Raw genomic sequence first — 19,687 nt, 5'->3', positions numbered from 1 at the left:
CCGTTATACAGAGCTGCTTTGGAGTTGATATAAACCAACTAAAGCCCCAATCACACCCACAATCGTACAACTGAAGGAGTTCTCCAGGAACAAAGTGCCTAATTATGTGTTGTATGTTATGTATACACAGTGGTGTATACAAAGCTTTCAGTTTTGTTTGATCTAATCTCACAAGAGGAAAATGGAATATTTATATGTTGGCCAGAGTTATAGCATCAACTTCTTTGTTTATATTAAAACAAGCTCCACCAAATTTTATTTGCAGTAACAACATAAAACTAGCATGTTTCCAGATACTTGCTATTATCAAAGTCTAGCAAGGTAATGTTTTAGCCTTAGAACTTTTCATTCATAAACATCAAAAACAACTCACGTGGTTTTGTCATAAAGTCCAACATTTTCCCTAAGCAGATCATTTTTTTCTTTTTACCATACATTTCCTGACCTTAAATAATCTGTAAAGAATGACATAATGGCTAAAAAAGAGGGTTCAAAATAAGATAATATAGATTGAGTCCAAATTATGGCAAATTATCCCTGACCCTATAGCTCTGATCCAATCATAAGCAAGTACCTCATGTATATTGCTTAAAAAACTTAAAGGGATAAAGCATATAAACCTTCATCAAGTTTTCCATAGATGGTAAAGACTGCAATCATAAATTGACAGAAGTACTTAAGAGTGTGTTGAGCTTTCAAGTCAAATAATTTTCACTTACTTTCTCTTTATTGATTGACTTCCTGTTTTAAAATACAAATAGAACATGAATCTTCTTCAAGTTTTGTTTTGTTTTGTTTGTTTTTTAATGAATAGATAAAATGCATATGCTTGTATATAAGACTCAGCACTTAAAGCTCATGCCTGAATAGATGAGGTCCCTGGTTTCCTTTCTAAAGGGAAGTGTGGATTTTATGGGATTATTATTAATTAGTATTCCATATCTTAGTATTTCCCTAGCCATATAGTTTCCAGTTTTTAAAATGTGAGTTCACAGTATTTCTGTATCCATGCTTTCTGATCCTATTAATACCCTCTGTAGTTTTTCTTCCTGTGTCTTTGGTTCTCTCAGTACCGCTTACTAATTCCTAAACTTAAAATAACTTATATCAAATCACCTTAAGATATATATGAATTTTCACACAAAAGTGATAGTATTAAATACTTTAAAAGATAACCATGCAGATGTGATCTCATCTCTGGAATTGTACAATATAATCTATAAGCCTTAAGTAAGAAAAATGGCAGAGGAAATACAACAGCAAAAGCACAGAGAACAGAGACATGTGACAGGGTGCATGGAATGCAGAATGCAACAACTGTGTAAATATAAAATAGTAAATATAATTGAACTAGCAATCCATGGAACCTTGTGACTACCTACCACTCAAGAAGCATTAATCTGAACTGTACTGATAGCAATATTTTACACAGTAGCATCTATGCACCATCCAATATAGGTTCATTTGAGAGCATGCTAAAAATTGTCACGTGTGAATAGAACAACTTCAAAGAAGCATTGTGTAGCCAAGCCTGGTGACACATGCTTTTAATCCCAGTACTTTGGAGACAGAGGCAGACATCTCTTTGAGTTTGAGGGCAGACCAGCCTGGTCTACATAGTAAGCTTTATAATAGACAGGGTAGATATAGAGACCCTGCCTCCAAAGCAGAACAAAATAAATATATGTACCCAACTATGTACACAGTATTTAAAAGATCATATACTATTTGAATAATATAAACCATATGATCTGCATGATAAGGCTACCAAAAACAAAAGCTTTTTTTAATGTTCACTTAAAAAAAATTGGTGAAATGTATTCATTGCGTAAAACATCTTATGACTAAAGTATAAAAACAAGTTATTCAGTATTGTGCAGATCTATTGAGTATTGTATTAGTGATAAAATAGCACTAACAAAGAGTTTGTATTTGTTCCAGAGCAAAATCCCATGGTGGCAGGGAAGGCATGCTGGCATACATCGAAAGAAGAAAGATAAGAGAGTCACAGTTTTACCCATACATAGGACACGGAGACAGAGCTGGAAATATGGCAAGGCTAAGAAACCTGAAGGCCAACCTCAGCCATGAACTTCCTCCTCCAAGGCACCACCTCCTGTGATTCCCATAACCTCTCCAAACAACACCAGCAACAAAGGACCAAGTAATCAAATGCTTAACCCTGCTCATCCAAACCTTCACACGTATACTCTGCCATCCATGGAAGGTTCTAAAGTAAAGGAGAAAAAGCAGCAAATACACAGAGTCCCCATACTTATGGGAAAAGTCTCAAAGGTGCAGAGTTCAGCACCTTGCAGACCGTGAACTGATAAAATCTATATGAATACTATTTCAGAGGATGATAACTTTGTGTGCATTCATGGATAGAAACTGACAGCGGTGATGTAGTCACTTGTTAGACATTTTACACTCGGTTGACTAGACTTTTCTAACAAGTAAAGTTTTTAACAATATCTTGAACTTAGTGACTCTAACATGCAAGCCTGAATCTCTGAAGGAGATAAACAGCTGTATTGAGGAAAAAAAGGAGAAATAAGTTTAAAAAAAAACTAGAAATGTTAACAACTCAAAACTCTCAACAATTTGATATAAATTCTTTGCACTACAGGTGAGATTAACTATTAAAAAAAAGTTCTAATATAAGAACAAAAACATTCTGTTCCTTTACACATGCATATTAAGAAGGATTGAAATCCTCAAAGTTGGCAGAGTAACCATAACTGTGTGGTATCTTTGGATCTCAGTTTTCTTATTCATGAAGTAAGAATGGAGTGTAATAAAGTTAGATATGATCACACTTTGTAAAGCACAAAGTGTCACAGACAGCAGTGACTAACTCTGGCACTCCTAACGTGAAGCAGTGACCCCAATCGCCTAGAACTGAAGGCAAGGTAAAAAAAAATGCAGGGCTGTGGACTCCAAACAGGAAACTGGTTTTGAAATACGGGTACATGATTTTCAGGGCTATGAAAAGGGAAAATGGCAGGTTCAATGCTCAGACCCAGTGGTTGGGAAGAGAAGGTCAAATATCTAAACAGCTAAGAAAATGTTAAGGCAACCCCAGGAAAAATAGTTGAGGCAAACAGGAATCCCCGGAGCAGAGTAGAACAGCAGACTTGGGCTGGGCAAACACCTGGGAACATGATACCCGAAATGAAAGATAAACAAGAGGCCACATTTGGCAGCTTCTGAAGGCTGCCTGGGAACTTTGAACCCCATTTCCAGGGTGCTCGTATTGCTCTTTGGGTATCCAAGCTTGAATCTCCGAAGGACAGACGCCCCAGAGCATGTGTTTGAGTCAAGGAGCTCTATATAGTCAACCAGTTTCTTCTAGGAAAATCCTGGCAATACTGGACAGCAAGACAAAGCTTTGTCTGCTCTAGACAAATGTCCCTTAGGTTTAATGCTGTGTTTTCATGATTAAGCAAACTGTTTTCAAAGTAAGGAGCCTAAATCAGGTGTTTACGTACTCATTAGATACTCCATATGTGTGATTTCAGATGGGAATGAAAACATTTTCTCTGCTCTTGTGTCTTATGACCTAAATTTACGAACTTACTCCCTCAAGTTAGTTGACAGATAAAATGAAGAAATGTATGTGCAAATGTTTCATGTAGATGCTTGACAAAACAAACACTTCTTTGGATGGGAACAAACTGTTCTCATTAGGTAGCTGTTTGATTTCTATTTCTAAATTTAAGCCTGACTACCAGATGTGCAAGCTAGTTGTTTGAAGGAATCACCCATGAACCTCAGTCTAACTTTCTTTATGGAGAAGTGGCAAGCTGGTAAGCTCAGCATCAAATTGGTTTGGGGTTTTGGTTTTGGTTTCCTGCATTTTGTATTTCTTCTCCAAAGAACTTTGCTCCCCTCAGTTCATAAGAACAGTTACAGGCTATTATGCTAATGGACCATAGGGAATATGTGCCTTCATACTTCCTAAATTTTGGCCATTTGACAAAGCATTTCTGGTAATTGGGTTTACAAATGTTAGCTTTCCAAGTTTTTTATTGCATTTAGACATCTGTTAAATTTAAATTGGCATAATAACTAAGTTGTGTTGATATAAAGATACTGCCATTGAAAATGTCATAGGGATTGGTTGCTTCAAAATGTTTTAGATTTGTTATTGTCATATTAATAAGTAAATGACCAAATGCAATATTAATTGTGCAGAATCAGGATTTGTTACTAATGAAGAATAGGTATTAATTAGAAAGTGTTTATTTAAATGTTAGGGTTTCTCACATGGTGAACTGTGTCAAAATAATTACACTTAAAAGGTTAAGATGAAGAAATTCTAGTGCATAGATTTTCAGTCATTCAGGGTAGACAATTAACCAAGTAATCCTATTTGGTAATTTCTTTGTGCTAATAATCCTACAAGCTTAACTCCCTAAAGGTTTTAGTCTCTGCCCCATTTAGAAAAATGTATAGCATGTAATATAATTAGTTAACAGACCACTGTTTTATTCTTTAAGGGATATAAAAAGTCTAACTGAAAACTCACATGAAAAGTTTTGATTCACAGGAACCCTATAGCTGTGTTCAGGAAGACAATTTATTATTCTTTAAAGTGCTAGTTTTATGTTTGTAAGAATTACTGAACTTTGAAGAATGTTAACTCATACTTTCTTCATCCCAAGGACTGAACATGGGGGTCCCACACAAGCCACACTCCCAGCCTCCTTAAGATTCTTTATATGTTTTGTATTCTTCTAATATTGAGAAAGTCTGGTCCAATCTTATGTTATATTTAAGTGTAAAGTGCAAAGCCTAAAAATATGTAACTGATCATTAATTTTCCACATATATTGGGTATCTGTGATAAATTTACATATCCTTTTATAATATCATATTTGCATATAACAAGAAGAGCAGAATACTTCTCCTGTGATTGTGCCCTTCTCAATAATGTTATACCAAGCAATTAATTTGAAGTTAGATACCTACCACTTACTCATGTGTATTGTGATATTCACTGTTAGCCAGGAATATTACTCTCCCTGGTACGAAAAAATGGAAATGGAAAAATGAATCAGTTTCTCTAAGATGTAACTTGCCATTGAAACTACTCACTGGATAAATATTCATACCTAAGTAAAGTTAAAGGCTGGGAGGATGACTCTGCAGGTAAAAGTGCCTGATGCTAAGCCAGGCATCCTGAGTTCAGTCTCCAGGACCAAAATGATAGGAAGAGAGTAATATTTCTCCCAAGTTGTCCTAACACCTCCACAGGCATGTGGCTCATGCACCCACACACAAATATAGGCACACACACACACACACACTCACAAATATAAATTTTTAAATGTAACAAAATTTAAGAAAAGAGAAAACATTTTAAAATAATGAATTTCATGTTAGTATAGTAATGTAAGGCCACTATTAAATATTCTGCTTGTTTTTGTTATTATGATATTTTTATTGGAAAATTGTTTACAAGACATAGCAGTTTAAAACAAATTAGTATACTGGACACAAAGAAATGTTTAAACATTCAAGATGTCTGAAAACATATTACCACCAGCAAAATAGTTGACTCTGTGCACATTCAGCAGTATTTATGTAGGTGTGAGAATTAAGGGATTTGCTTTAAATGTAAATACCTGCAATCTTATTTTAGTTCCATTGAAACACAGCTGATTACAAGTGGTTATAATGACTTAGAATACGGTGAGATTGTTTTTCCCCGGAGGATGGTTTCGTTGATCCTGAATTGGGGTCATATCCAGGGAACAACTATGCTTCTCTCTAGCCGCATAAGCAAAGCTGTGTGAGGTAGTAAGTAGTCAGAACAGGTTCTCCTTGGGTAGATGGCCACTGGTGCCGCATGTCTGCTGTCATCCATGTCCATATTCATAACAAGAACACAACATCCTAGGCCTGGCGAGACCCTACTGTGTTTTGACAGTGTCTATATTCCTCTTCCCGTTTGGGGACTTTAAAGCCAAAGGGTTTTATGCTGAGATGCGCTGCATTTATTCTAGCTTGAGGTGCTTTCTTAACTAATAGATTCAGAAACCTAGTCTAACTTTTGCCTGTGTGCTCTCTCTCTCTCCTTTCATGAATTTGCACCATACCTGAAAGCGCATATTATATGGAAGCTTCCTGTAGGGCTGGAGTGTACTTAATGGTACAGAACCTGCTCACATATGTAAGGCCCTGGGCTCTGTCTCTAGCAACAAATTAGCCATAATATTTTTAAAGTTCCCTCTATTGTATATTAAATATTATTAGTTTTATCCAATAAAGCATTAGCTGTTTCCTTCTGTAAAGAAATTACTTGTTAGGACATTTATTTTTAACCTTAAATTTAGATTCACCAGATCCTGTGGGAGCTCTTTCAAATAAAATTGAACCTCTATTTTGTGACTGAATCTATTTCATGTACTGTTTTAACAGGACCTGATTTCGCTATCTAAACAATGTCTTCAGAGCCTGCTTTTCTTCCTGTATTTGCTTGCTCAGGAATTGGCACCAACAATTCCTTAGCCTGTACCTGCTCTCGATCTTCAACAAAGTCCTACGGAGTCTCCTTCCTGAGTCTATAGGCATTGTCAGACCTCCACACGGCAGTGTGTCAGTTAGTTCAAGTCCTTGTGCATCTTTCTCTGGACTGTTGCCATAATCAGACAGCCTGTCTCTTCCCTCGGGTCTCACCTCTCATCTGTTCTTCACACTGACATCAGATAGATATTTTAAATGAATAAAATTAATTATGTAAAGCACACACACATGGCGTTTCTCATAATAACTTCTGTCTTTTACCTGCCCTTTCAGGTCTTGCACCACCTCTACCAATGGAATTCGTACTCATTTCTGGACAACTGATTTGATTTGCCCGTTCTTCGTAAGGCTTTTCTAGATGCCTGGCCAGGTTAGCATTGTGCCTGAGGAACACCAAGCGCAAGCACGGAGGGCTTGGTAAAGTCCGGAGAAGGTGGCTGTAATGCAGGACAGGCCTGACTTGTCTTCCTGGCTCTATTGCATATCAGTTTGTGATCTGAAGAAAACCAGTCACTCTACATGTTAGTTTCTCCTGAAATTGACAGCACCTCTTTCAATGAGCTGCTGTCATAATGAATTGAGTTTGTTTCATCTGCCTGGGTATCTAGGACATAACAAGAAACTGTGACCTTTCTCTCCATCTGCTTCCACTGCAGCCCTGGACACTTGAGAGACACCTACTCTCAATGCTCACTGTGGCCCTGGCAGTGCTCGGTAGGCACTAGGGACACCTGTGAAGTGAGTGAATGAGTCACTGAATGCTTAACACCTAAGGACACAACTGAAACAATCTTTTTGTCTTTTTTATATCCAGAAAGAATAAAAAATAGCAGTTGGAGGTTGGAGAGTCAGCTCAGTGGTCCAGAGCACTTGCTTCTGCTCCCCTCAGGATCGAAGTTCAATTCCCAGCCCCCATGTGGTTGGCTCATTATCACCTATTACTCTGGCTCTAGGGGATATGACCCTGTCTTCTGGACACACACACATACGCACATACACACACACATGCACTAAGAAAAAACTTCAGCCAAAACCAAAATAAAACCATCCTCTGATATTTTAATTTTCTTACACAACATCTAAAACTTTTACCTACGATATAAACATTATATCTAAATTATCTCTTCGAACATATCAAAGTTCAGGTAAAAAGCAGGTGACTTCAGAGTGGTGTACACTAAAAATGAAATAGTTTTTAATAATTGATTTATAGTCTTGTACTATCTATGTACCTGCAAATATATCTAATATCTTAAGCCAATTTTTAGAGGCTGTTATGTTGTTTTTTTTTTCAAAATATTATATGACCTATGACCTTTTATGCTGGTTCTGGGTACATAAAGCTAGAAGAAACACACCAGCTATCCTGGATATTTTTGTTTTGTTTGATTGATTAATTTTGGGGTTTTATTTTTGTTTTGGCTTTTTGTTTCGTTGGTTGTTTGATCAGTTGATTGGTTGGCTTTTTGAAACAAGATTTTTCTTTGTAGCCCTGGCTGTCCTGGTACTCACTTTGTATTCCAGGCTGATCTCAAAGCAACAGAGTTGCCTCTGCCTCCCAAGTGCTGAGATTAAAGGCATATGCCACCCCTGCCCAATGAGGATATTGAATTCTTATGAGATATGAGACTAGAAAGAGGAGGCTAGTTAGGTGGAGTGTTTGAATGTACTGTGTGTTAGTGCTTCTTTTGTAACCTCTGAACTTGCTCATTCATCTCTGCTTCAGACTTCAAGCATTATCACTATCCACTGTCAAAGGACATGGAAAACCCACTCACCTATCACTAGAAAATACCATAGTTGGAAAGATGTCAGAGGTCATTCTAAATGTGTCAAGTTAGCGATCCACAAAATTAGAGGTGATAGCCATGGTCAAAACAACTTGATTGTTTTTCACAGGAATTAAACTACACGTCTACATATAATCATATGTCAAGTTTAGATGCCTTGACTTCCAAAATTATGTTATATAAATTAAGCACATTAATAGATGAGTTATTTTTAAAATGAGTATCAGATTCATAGACCAGGTATATATATTAATATATAATAAAAATATGAATTCTGAAACAGAAAAACACTGTCAGGTTTTCTTCAACAAGAGTATTGAAATATATATTACTTCCCCACTATAATGTTTAAAAGTAAGCCTCATTTTTCTTCCATCTTACCCTTTTGTTGTTTTAGTTTTAGTTTAGAAAAAAAATGATATAATCCGGGCTGGCCTCAAGCTCATTGTGTACCTGATGCTGGCCTTAAACTGCTGCTCTTCCTGCTCCCACTTCCCAAATTCTGGAGCTAGGCCTGTGCCTCTGTGCCCCTGTGCCCCTGTGCTCCTGTGCCCCTGTGCCCCTGTGTCCCTGTGTCCCTGTGCCCCTGTGCCTGTGCATTGTTCTTCTTGTTCTCCTTATTCTGTATTCCCTGCTCTCTCCTCGTGGAAGCTGCAGTGATAAGAGAGTCCCATCCTCACCTCTCTGACATATGGAGCCAAGGCAGATTATGAAGTGTTGAACTTGATATTGTCTACCCCTCACTGTTGATAGTAGAGTCCTAGTCTCCTTTCTCAGATATCAGAACTGACAAAAGCTGAAGACGGGGACGTGTGCACTCAAGAGACTTTCTAGGAACACAAGGAGTCATTAAACTGAACGAACTGCACATTGTCTACTGAAACGAAAATGCAAATCTCACTTCTAAAAGTGTTTATGTACTAGCATTATGCCAGTTTCACATATAGTTTCTTTTTCATGAAGCCAATCAAGGGATTTCATTTCCAGGACAGGAAGTCTGAGGATTTGATAATCCAGGATTTTATAACTAATAAAAGCTAAAGGAATCTGTGTGCTTCTTAGTTTTTCTTCCTCCAAACAGAATCTTTATTACAGATATCTTGTTCTTATTTTATGATATAATACAGAGAAAGTTAATGACTTGGCCTTTAATTTTTAAAGTGCCTTTTCTGGACTTCATAGGCTTACTCTGAAAGGTACAAACATCCCATGTGTGGGAGAGGATAGGTGTGAGTGTTGGGGCTTTTGAAAAGGTGATGGGAAAGGAAACGAAGAGTGTCTCAGTCCCCTTCTGCTCTTTTTTTATTGAGTTGGGATATAGTAATACAATGAGTGGCCTTCTAACTATTCAGAATAGCAGTTACACTAGCTAACCTTCTCAAAATGACTGTGGCCAGAGTACATCCAATAAAGCAGAAGCAAAGCCTTCATCATCTACGGAATCCTTTACAGCAACCTACTCCCCTTCCCATTGTGTAGTGAGGGTCCTAGTTTCTTGCTGCCACCCAAGTTAGAGCACCACCCTAGTCAAAGCAAATGCAAGAAGCGTGGCTGCTGGCTGACTGTGGAGCCAGAACCACAAGGCCACCTGGGATAGAGAAATGAGAAAGAAACGGGATTCCACCTTAGGAACTTTCTGTTAATTTAGAAAGTTAACGTATCAGCCAAAGCTACATCTTAACTAATAAAACTGACTTAATTAAACATTCTATTAGAAGCGGGAGAAATCACTGGGAAGACTACTGTGAAAAGGCTCATTGTCATACTGTTTCCCTTTCTTCGCACTGAGTATAAAACCTAGGAAACTGAGAACACTATCATTCACTTCCATTTAAACTTTTACAACTCCTTTCAAAGGAACATCTATGTAGTTATAATATTGTACATGCCTACACACAAGGAAATTGACTGAACTTGATAACATTTCAGTCTTAATCTAACATCAATGGAACAATGAAGAGCTCAGTATATAGAAACAGCCTGTATTTTTTGTGCCCTCTATTTTTGTACTGTTTTTCAAGAATGACTCCGGCAGTTTGTAGAAAATAGGGTTGTGCTTGCTTGCTTCCCTTCTTCCCTTCTTCCTTCCTTCCTTCCTTCTTTCCTTCTTTCCTTCCTTCCTTCCTTTCTTCTTTTTACCTTTTTTTTCAGTTTTCTTTGCTCATATTTACTTTTTAAATTTTTTTATTAGTTATTTTGTTTATTTACATTTTAAATGTTATCCACCTTCCTGGATTCTTCTCCAGAAACCACCCCCATCCCCATCCCCACCCACCAGCCAACTCCTGCCCTACTACCCTAGCATTCTCCACACTGGGGCATCAAGCCTTCACAAGACCAAGGGCTCTCCTCACAATGATGCCCTACAAGGCCATCCTCTGCTATGTATGCAGTTGAAGCTGTGGGTCCAGCCATATGTATTCTTTGGTTGGTGGTTAGTCCTTGGGAGTTCTGGAGGTTCTGGTTGGGTGATGATACTGTTCTTCCTATGGGTTGTTTTCTATGAGAAAGATCAGAATGCTTCAAAATATTTCAAGCTTTTCTTAATTTATTACCATAACTCTCTTTAAAGTTCTTGCGTATATATTACGTTCTCAGAAATGGGGAGAAAGCTCAATTAATAAAGTATTTGAAACATAAACATAGGAACTGAAAACCACACGGCCCCAGAACCCATGTGAAAGTTTGAGCATGGTGCTACACATTTGTAATCCCAACCCAGGAAAAGCAAAAACTGAAAAGTCCCTAGAGCTCATTTGCCGGCCAAACCTAAGTCAGTGAGCCCCAGTGTCTTAATTACTTTTCTGTTGCATGACAAAACACCGCAGTCCATACAACTTATACAAGAAAGCATTTAATTTGATGCTTAGGCTTCTAGGAAGTTAGGGTCCATGACAATCATGGCTGGGACCATGGCTCCAGTGCCTTGCATGCCTATCTGCCTCCATGCTCTCCACTGTGATGGTCATGGACTCACCTTCTGAAATTTGTTGAAGTTGAAGCTTCGTGTTGAAGATGGCAAACCCAGATGTTCTCACTGAAGTTCCAACAGCCTTGAAGTGGTTAGCCCTGTATGTCATCTGGGGCTTCTATGACATTGAGCATGTGTTGGTTGGCCTTGGACATCTTGATCCAGAACCCCTGTGTAAAAGAAGAGGACCTGCTGGGGGCTGCTCAAGTTTGACCGGAAGCAACTTCGATCCGTTTTGAATCATTTAAAGGGAGACAAGTTCATCAAATGTAGAATGAGGGTGGAGACTGCGGCAGATGGGAAGACTGCCCGCCATAATTACTACTTCATCAGTTACTGAACTCTTGTTAATGTCATGAAATACAAGCTGGACCACATAAGAAGGAGAAATGAAACGGATGGGAGAAATTCCACCATTCGGGTTCCTTCAAGAGACCTGTCTGCTGCAGCAATTTCACTGACCTAGAAGCTAATCAGCTGTTTGAACCCATGACAGAAACTTTCCACTGCACCTTTTGCCATACAGAGGTAGAAAAAGATGAATCAGCAATGCCCCCAAAAAAGTTGCTCACACACTTTTGGCAAGATTTAATGAGCAAATTGGGCCCATTTCTGCATTGCTTTGAGAGACAGAGGATGTAAACTTGGCCTACGAAATCCTTGAACCAGAATCCACGGAAATCCCAGCTCTGAAGCAGAGCAAGGACCTTGCAGTAACTGCTGCTGGATCTGCTGGCCTGACAGGTGGGCACCACCGGGAGGCATGGACCAACAAAGGCCCCTCGTATGAGGACTTGTATACTCAGAATGTTGTCATTAACACGTATGACCAACATGATGTGCATCAAACCTCACTGGAAGGGAAAGCTTCCAAAGAGAGATCCATTTGGTTGATAGCACTGTCCAAGGTGCATATAGTTCTGAAGTGATGAAGGACGGTGGCATCGATGTGGACACATATCAGGAGTGCAAGGAAGCCCATGCGGGGCCTGATGACAATGAGAAGGTCATGCGGGCTCTACTCATTCATGAGAAGATGTCTGCGGCAGCTGGTTCTGTGGGAGCAGCCGCTGCGGGGACGGCTGGTAATGTCAGTGATTCTGAGAGTGAGTCCAGTGAGTCTGATGATGACTCTCCACCCTGGGAACAGCGGCTGATGCTCCTCATCATTGTGATGAAGATGAGAAGAACGATCAGTTTGAGGAAGTAGCCGATGACCCCATTGCTATAGTGGCTGGCTGTCCTTTCTCCTACCTGGCTCCTACCAGAGCTGGCAGCCCAGATGATGCCAGAAGAGAAGGAAGCATACATAGCCATTGGGCAGTGCATGTCTGAGGATCTCTTTGAGTGAGATTTCCCTGATTTTTCCTGCTGTTAGCCCATTTCAGAGACAAACTGCCCATCAAGTGCTTAAAGAGCTTTCTGCCTCTTTATATAAAGCACCTGTTAATCTAGTACAGAAGCATAGAAGGAGAGAAAATTTTAATTTTTTTAAATAAGACTCTTCCCAGAAAGGTAGGTAGGTTATAAGTATTCAGTTCCCTCTTATTACTAAAGTATTGATATTTTTCTCTATTTCCACATCTATTTTATTACTTTCCCTTGTAAGAGATATTTTTCTCACTCTGACTAAAATGTTCCTGTCTACCTTCAGAACCGTACTAGGGATAAATGTTCCCTGGTATTGTAGCTGTGTTGTGGTCAAGCATTGGAGACAATTCCTTATATTTCTGTCAACCAAAGCAGCTTACCAAGAAGCAGATCACTGCTTAGGGGAACACACAAACATTTCAAATTCCTCAGAATCGAGTGTGGGGCCAACCTGAGAAAGGAGTGAGAGTACAGGAGAGAGGGGTGTCTGAACCTTAGGTTCATGTGTAAACTAGAATCCCCACATCTGTAGAACAGATAAGGCTGGGAGATCATTTCATTTTCCTAGACCTTTTGGGTTATACTCTAGGTGACAGATAACAAAGCAGGTTAGGTTTACCCTCACGGAGAAATTCAAGGAGCACATGTTCAAGGGGTAAAGAGTCTGTGTCCAGGGTTGAAGAATGGAGCCCTGGGAACTGTGCCTTAGAGCTTCCTCAATGCAATTTGGAAATCTCTGATGTAAAGCTGAGACTGGCCCCACTTCCCCCACTTGTTCTGTAGACCTGTGCCAGTGCTCTGAATTGAGAATCCATTCCAGTACAGAGCAGTATAGAAGCACTGATCCCCCCCCCCAACTCTCCTCACTCTCTTCTAAAGGTCATCAAAGCCTTTATTTGTCTCTCCCTCTGTCTCTAGCCTTATCAGACATCTTATTTCAGTGCCTCTATTGTGTTGTTAAGCATTGTCATCTCAAGGAACATAGTCATTAGCATGGTGTTATTCCTGAAGGTGGAACTTTAAAAATAAAGAAATTTCATATAAGGTCTTCAACAATTAAACATTTATAGTGTTTCCCTTTGCACTGTGGCTTTTAGTTATCATTTTGTAGTATATGTGTGAAGCTAAGAACGTTTTAGAGAATCTGAGCCTTGTAAAATGATGCCATAGTTACCTGGTTGTTGGATGACTGAATGTTGACAGTCTCTTCACTACATGTTACAGCTGGTTAATGTCTAGCTCCAACATCTTGGAGCATAGCTAGAATGTTAGAGGCTTCTCACTGATCATCATCTAGTAGCATGGGTGCAATTTGTTGTGATTTAAACTGTTGGCAGTGAATTGCCTTAAAAAACCTTTTCATATATTTATCTTAAATACATGAACTGGTCAACTTTAAAATTTTGTTTTTTAAGTTTTCATGGTTGTAGAAAGATGTTAATTTGTACAATGTTAATTTTTAAACTATATGTTCTTTGTTGAATTTTATATGAGATTGTGTATGAGTGTAGTGGAAAGATGTATTAATAAAGGCACTCATTAAAGCTGCATTTGAAATAGAAAAAAAAACCAATGCCCACAGCATCCACAATCATAAGCATGCATACTTACTGAAGATGCACACGTATATGCTCCCAGCCCATAACGATACATATATTTACTAGTTTCTAAACAATGGTCATGAATACTGTTTCTAATTCATTGATGGGTAACAAGAAGCTAAAGATGATTTATTCAATCTGTGCCGTCCTCCTACCCCTACCCCTTCCAAGATTTTCAACATTAATCTCATGGCAGAGGATTTGGTCTGATGAGAATAAAGAAACTTGTGGTAGAATAGGGGGTACTTAGTGCTATTAAATGTGAACCAATGGTAGAGACTAGGAGAGGAAATATTGTTTCATCAATTACATGAAAGGACACTTGTGGAGTCATCTGAGGAGAGACGGTAAAGGTGCAGAACCACATTTTCTTGCTCACTGGGTCTTTTGCAATGTCCATGAAAACAGAACCTGACAGTAGTTGATCCATTGTAAGGAATTTTCTGAGAATTCCCATCATCATCATGACAAAAGGTGTTAGAGACATTACTTGGGTATAGTTGTTTTTTTTTTATGTTATATAGTATAAAATAGCATGTGATTGAGTCTAAAGAAATTTAGATTTAAGATAGGTATGAGTTTATGATTTATGATATGGAGCATTGAGGCCATAAAATATAGACAAAAAGAGATCAAATCTAAGAAAAAGTGCAAGTCTCACAGGTAAATAAATCAAGAACTCCATGAAGTTGAGGCTTCAAAAGAGCCAAATGAAAATGATGGCCTTGGCTGGAGAGGATATCCTGGCATAACTGTAGCCAGATCCTTAGAGATGAAGCTCTCATAGTAGAGGAGCATTGAATTGGAATAGGTAAGACTGAGCTAAAGATATTCTAACACACTTCTACATCCTATAACATTCCAGTTTGGAGGAATGACCAACTGAATGCTTTTCAAAGGCATCCACATGCCATAGAAAATGATTGATTATTTAATTAAAGCAAGTGAATGGAGCAAATGTCCTAAAATGAAGTTTCTAGAAGTTTCAGTGGAAACATTTCTGAGAGAAAGAAATCTGGTTAACAAAGCACAAGGGAGTATAGATAGGATAAATGACCTGAGTTTCATGCAAACAAAATAAAATTACTTTGAAGTTAGTTTTTGTACGGTTTATCTCATTGTTCTTCAGGAGATGTAACTAAAGGTCCCCCAAAGTAGTATTTATAGACCCAACCCCACAAAAATTCTAAATTCTTTTGTTTTTTTTCCCTCCAGAGTATATAGTAAGTTCACTATTAGTATTCCCATTTCTTGGAGTTGATTACTTGGTGGAATGTAGAAGCTTGAATGTAAATAATAGCAAAACTGCCTTTGATGTTATCATAAGGAATAAAATAAGTTTCGTTTGTTAGTAAAATCAAAGAGAACTTATTGTCAGATTTTTAGTTAATCTCACAGTTCAGAAACACCTTTCCCAGATCACTTAGCTGTGCCTTTTCCCATTAGATTCAAGTGCTGCCTTCAAGAAGCACGCCTGTCAAGGGATCTCTAAAACCAACGAGAAATCCAATGCCAATTTCTGGAGACAGACATGTGAAGTGGGATGGACCTCTAGGGGGTTAGACCACTTCTAAAAGACTACACCAAAATTAAATCGCACATAGATGGCCCAAATCCCAAGAGATCTTTGAAGAATACAACATAAAAGATAGAGACCAATTTAGAGAAATTTTGGCATGGATCTCAACTTCCAGAGGAATATAGAACTGAGATATTATAGAAAGACAAAACTGACACTAAAGGAAATTAGCACTGTCTTGAAAGAGAGACTGAAAAAAATTTAGCAATACAACTCTCAAATGAATTACTGAATGCAATTTGAAGAGGTCTATTCTTTTACTATTACTTTTTAAATTATTTTTTTAAATTTTTATTATACATATGTTTTTGTTTTTGTTTCTCTGTGTAGTCCTGCCTGTCCTGGAATCACTCTATAGACCAAACTGGCCTTGAAGTTGGAAATCTGCCTATCTCTGCCTTCCTAATGCTGGGATTAAAGGTGTGTGCCACCAAGGCCCAACTCTTTTGCTATTAATTTTTAAAACATTAGTCTTTAATAATTATTGCTATGATTGCCACAAATTTTGATGAGTATTAATTTCAAATCTATTCTTATTGAAGAATGCTAACTAGTTACATGACTAATTATGTCTATCAGTAGAAAATATTTTTAATTTTTTTCAATTTAAGGTCATATAATATAATCTGGTTTTGGATATATACCAATAACCCCAGGTTTATTTTTCCAGGATAGTACCAATTTAATTTAGACAATTTCCAGAGCCTACCATGTGCCAAAACATGGCTGCAGCTGGTCCTCTGTTTCCACAGGATCTGTATCGATGGATTTAACCAACTTTGGATCAAACATTTTGTACTTATATCTGAAAGGAATAGGTCCAGCATCCTTCTCTTTGCTTCCTAACTGGTGCAGTATAGAAGCTATATATATAGCATTTACATTGTATTAAGTATAAACAATGGAGGGATGATTTAAGGAGTACAGTAAGATGTATATCATTTGTATGCAAATCTTGCTGTCTTATAGAAGGACTCATACATTCATGCATTTTATTTCTGGAGAACTTATTATAGTCAACCCCCAACAGATACTAAAAGTTGATTTTATTTGTGGTAGTTTGAATTCCACACATTGCAGAGACTTATTTAATCTCACCCACAGGTAATAAACTTTAGACCTCTTTTCTTAGACTCATTAAAGGAAAATAATTGCGTATAATAAAGCATCAACTTAAAGGTAATCCTTTTGTCACAGTAAATGGGCTCAGCCTATCAGCTCTAGAAAGTACTAGAATTCTAACACGGTTTCAAAGTGGGTAACACAGTTTGAGACTAAGCTTAACTAGGCAATTTGCAAACGGTGCAGCCGGCGTGTTTTAGAGTCCTGCACACATCTTTCTTCAGGCAGCAGTAATCGTGCCACATGTGGGTTCTTCAGATGTTGTAAGGATTTCTTGCAATTGTTTAGGGGATTCTTAAACCTAAAATGATGACATACTTGTATTTTGTTCTAAAACTCAAGGGCCGCACTTAATAAAATGCCCAACAAAGAGATCCCAGGTAAAGGGAGGTGAATTTACATACATACATACATACATACATACATACATACATACATATCCATCCTAGAAGAAATCATTCCTAAAATTAGAATCACAGCAACTCATCTGTAAAAACAAAAGGCAGCAGGATCTGTGATGTATGCCCCAGGATTTAGGAAGATCAGGAGCACGAGGCAGGCATCCTATTTGTCTGTGTTTCTTCCGTTTAGAATAAATGCTGAGATTTCCTTACAAACGTTCAGTGCAACACCTTCTCTTCCCCTTGGGGGTGACCTGCTTAGTTTATTCAGTCAGTGGAGATTTATAGAGGGCACTTGTTCTAAGTTCTAGAGACCCCACAGGGTAGGAGACTGGGCCAAACAGATAACAAAGAAGTAATCAAATCCAGTGACGACTCAATGAATTATTGAGAAATAGGCAAATAGAGAGAAATAGTAGCTAGAAAAGCAAGACTAATATCCAGCAAAAGAGTTGTTAAATCCTGATGCTCTAAGTCAGCATCTTGTTTGGGGTAGCCTACTCTGGCATGGGTCTGATCCCATGGCTGTTCTATGGAGCTGCACACGCAGGACTGCCCTTTCATTTGTTAATACTGCTACCTTCCTAGATAGAGTCTGTATTTATAGGCAAAGTCCCATCAAGTTTTCCCTGCAGAGGTTCCAACTATAGCAGGCTTCTGCCAGATTCCTTTGACTTCTGTAATGCCGGAACTTATATTTTTCTTATGTGAATACCATAAAAGTTTACCACCAAGAGAAGCTGCATCTGGGCCCACATGAGTCAAGCCTGCAGAGGTCCTCTGGTGCTTTGTCAGAATCCTTGGGCAAGTCTGGTCTCCAGTAGAAAAAAAAAAACTCTTTCTTGGGGCTGGGAAGAAGACTTAGTGGCTAAGAGCTCTTGCTGCTCCTGTCCAGTCTGGTTCCCAGCACCCACAATCCTCTGTCACTCCAGCCCTGGGGCATCTGACGCCCTAGTCTAGCTTCTGTGGGTACTTACACACAGAGACAAGTAACTGTGAAAGAACTATTTTAAAATCCCTTCTGAGTGCCTTGTGATTTCACAGGAAAAATCTTTTCCAGATGCTCAGTGCCTGTGAAGGGCGAGCCTTTCGGAGTATGGAGATGCCCTCAGTGCCTTTTTCCTTGTTGTGATGCAAAGCACTGACTCTCTTTATGCCACTAACCTCTTTAACAAGCAGCTTCTCTGTGGCAACCCTCACTTTTTCTTCCTTCCTTCCCAGGCCAGGTGGTGACTTTCCCAAATCTTTCCACTCTGCTTTAATTACACATTCTGAGTCCTGACGTGGTTGGTCCCCTAATCCTACTATACCCAAGCAAAGCTGCTGAATGCTTTTATTTACCTGATTGCCCCGCCAGCCGGTATTACAGCATAAGAATGGAGTCAGCCTTACTTAAAGTACTAGGGCATGGATAGGGGTTAGGCAGAGCATTTTGTGATATTGTGACAAGGGTGGTTTTTCCTCCAGTTTCTAACAGCTGCATCTGGGAATGTGTTAGCATGACATTTTCAAGAGCTGAGAAGGAGCGTGTCCCAGCTCTTACGTAGATTCCTCATCCCCTGAGCCCTCACCAAAATGATACACACTGTTCTCATTCCTAACTGATCCTCTAAAATCACCCAGTCCACAGGTCCCAATCCTCCCCCTAATGTTTAGATTATGGTAATACTCTCTTCCTTGTCATTACGTTTTTATTATTTTTCATCACTTCAATGAAATACCTAAGGCAGGTTAACATTATAAACATGGCTTTTTTTTTTCTTACAGAGTCATACAGTGACACATGGCATTATGTTCTTGAAGAGCTTCCAGGATTTAGTGGTGGGGCTCACCATAAAGACCTAATCTAACCCCAACCATCCCCCAAACCACACATCGAAGCATTATGACAACATCAAATTTCCATGATAGTAATGTCTTTCAACAGGGATTGAAAGACATGAACACAGGCATTCAACAGGCACATGAAACCTTACGAGACACTCAAATCTGTAGTCACAGGATGTTGATGGTTTAGGATCTATATTTTGTGTAATCTCAGTCAGGTTTTCCTCTTTCTTTACTCTGTTTCCTTCTAGAATTGTCTACCTGCTGATAGAAGGGTCACCTTGATAATTAATACCACATCGACCTATTTTATTTTTCCCTTTCTGTGTGTGTCTCTGTACCATACTATTTAATGTTGACTCTGACTCTGTATCTCTGTGTCTCTGTCTTTCTCTTTGTCTCCCTGACGGGTCCCCTCTCTCTGTCACTCTCTGTCTCTCTCTTTGTCTCTCTGACTGCCCCCCTCTCTCTGTCACTTTCTGTCTCTGTGTCTG

The 19,687-nt window shown here is 38.7% G+C and overlaps 1 pseudogene; it reads left to right on the top strand.

Moving 5' to 3' along the window:
• The first annotated feature begins 11,336 nt into the window (after positions 1–11,336).
• On the top strand, positions 11,337–12,643 carry LOC127682351 (general transcription factor IIE subunit 1-like; annotated as a pseudogene).
• The last annotated feature ends 7,044 nt before the right edge of the window (positions 12,644–19,687 follow it).

Source organism: Apodemus sylvaticus, chromosome 4, assembly GCF_947179515.1.
Source record: "Apodemus sylvaticus chromosome 4, mApoSyl1.1, whole genome shotgun sequence".
Taxonomy (NCBI): Eukaryota; Metazoa; Chordata; class Mammalia; order Rodentia; family Muridae; genus Apodemus; species Apodemus sylvaticus.
The sequence above is the reverse complement of the archived record's forward strand: the minus strand, read 5'-3'. Positions and strand labels throughout refer to the sequence as shown.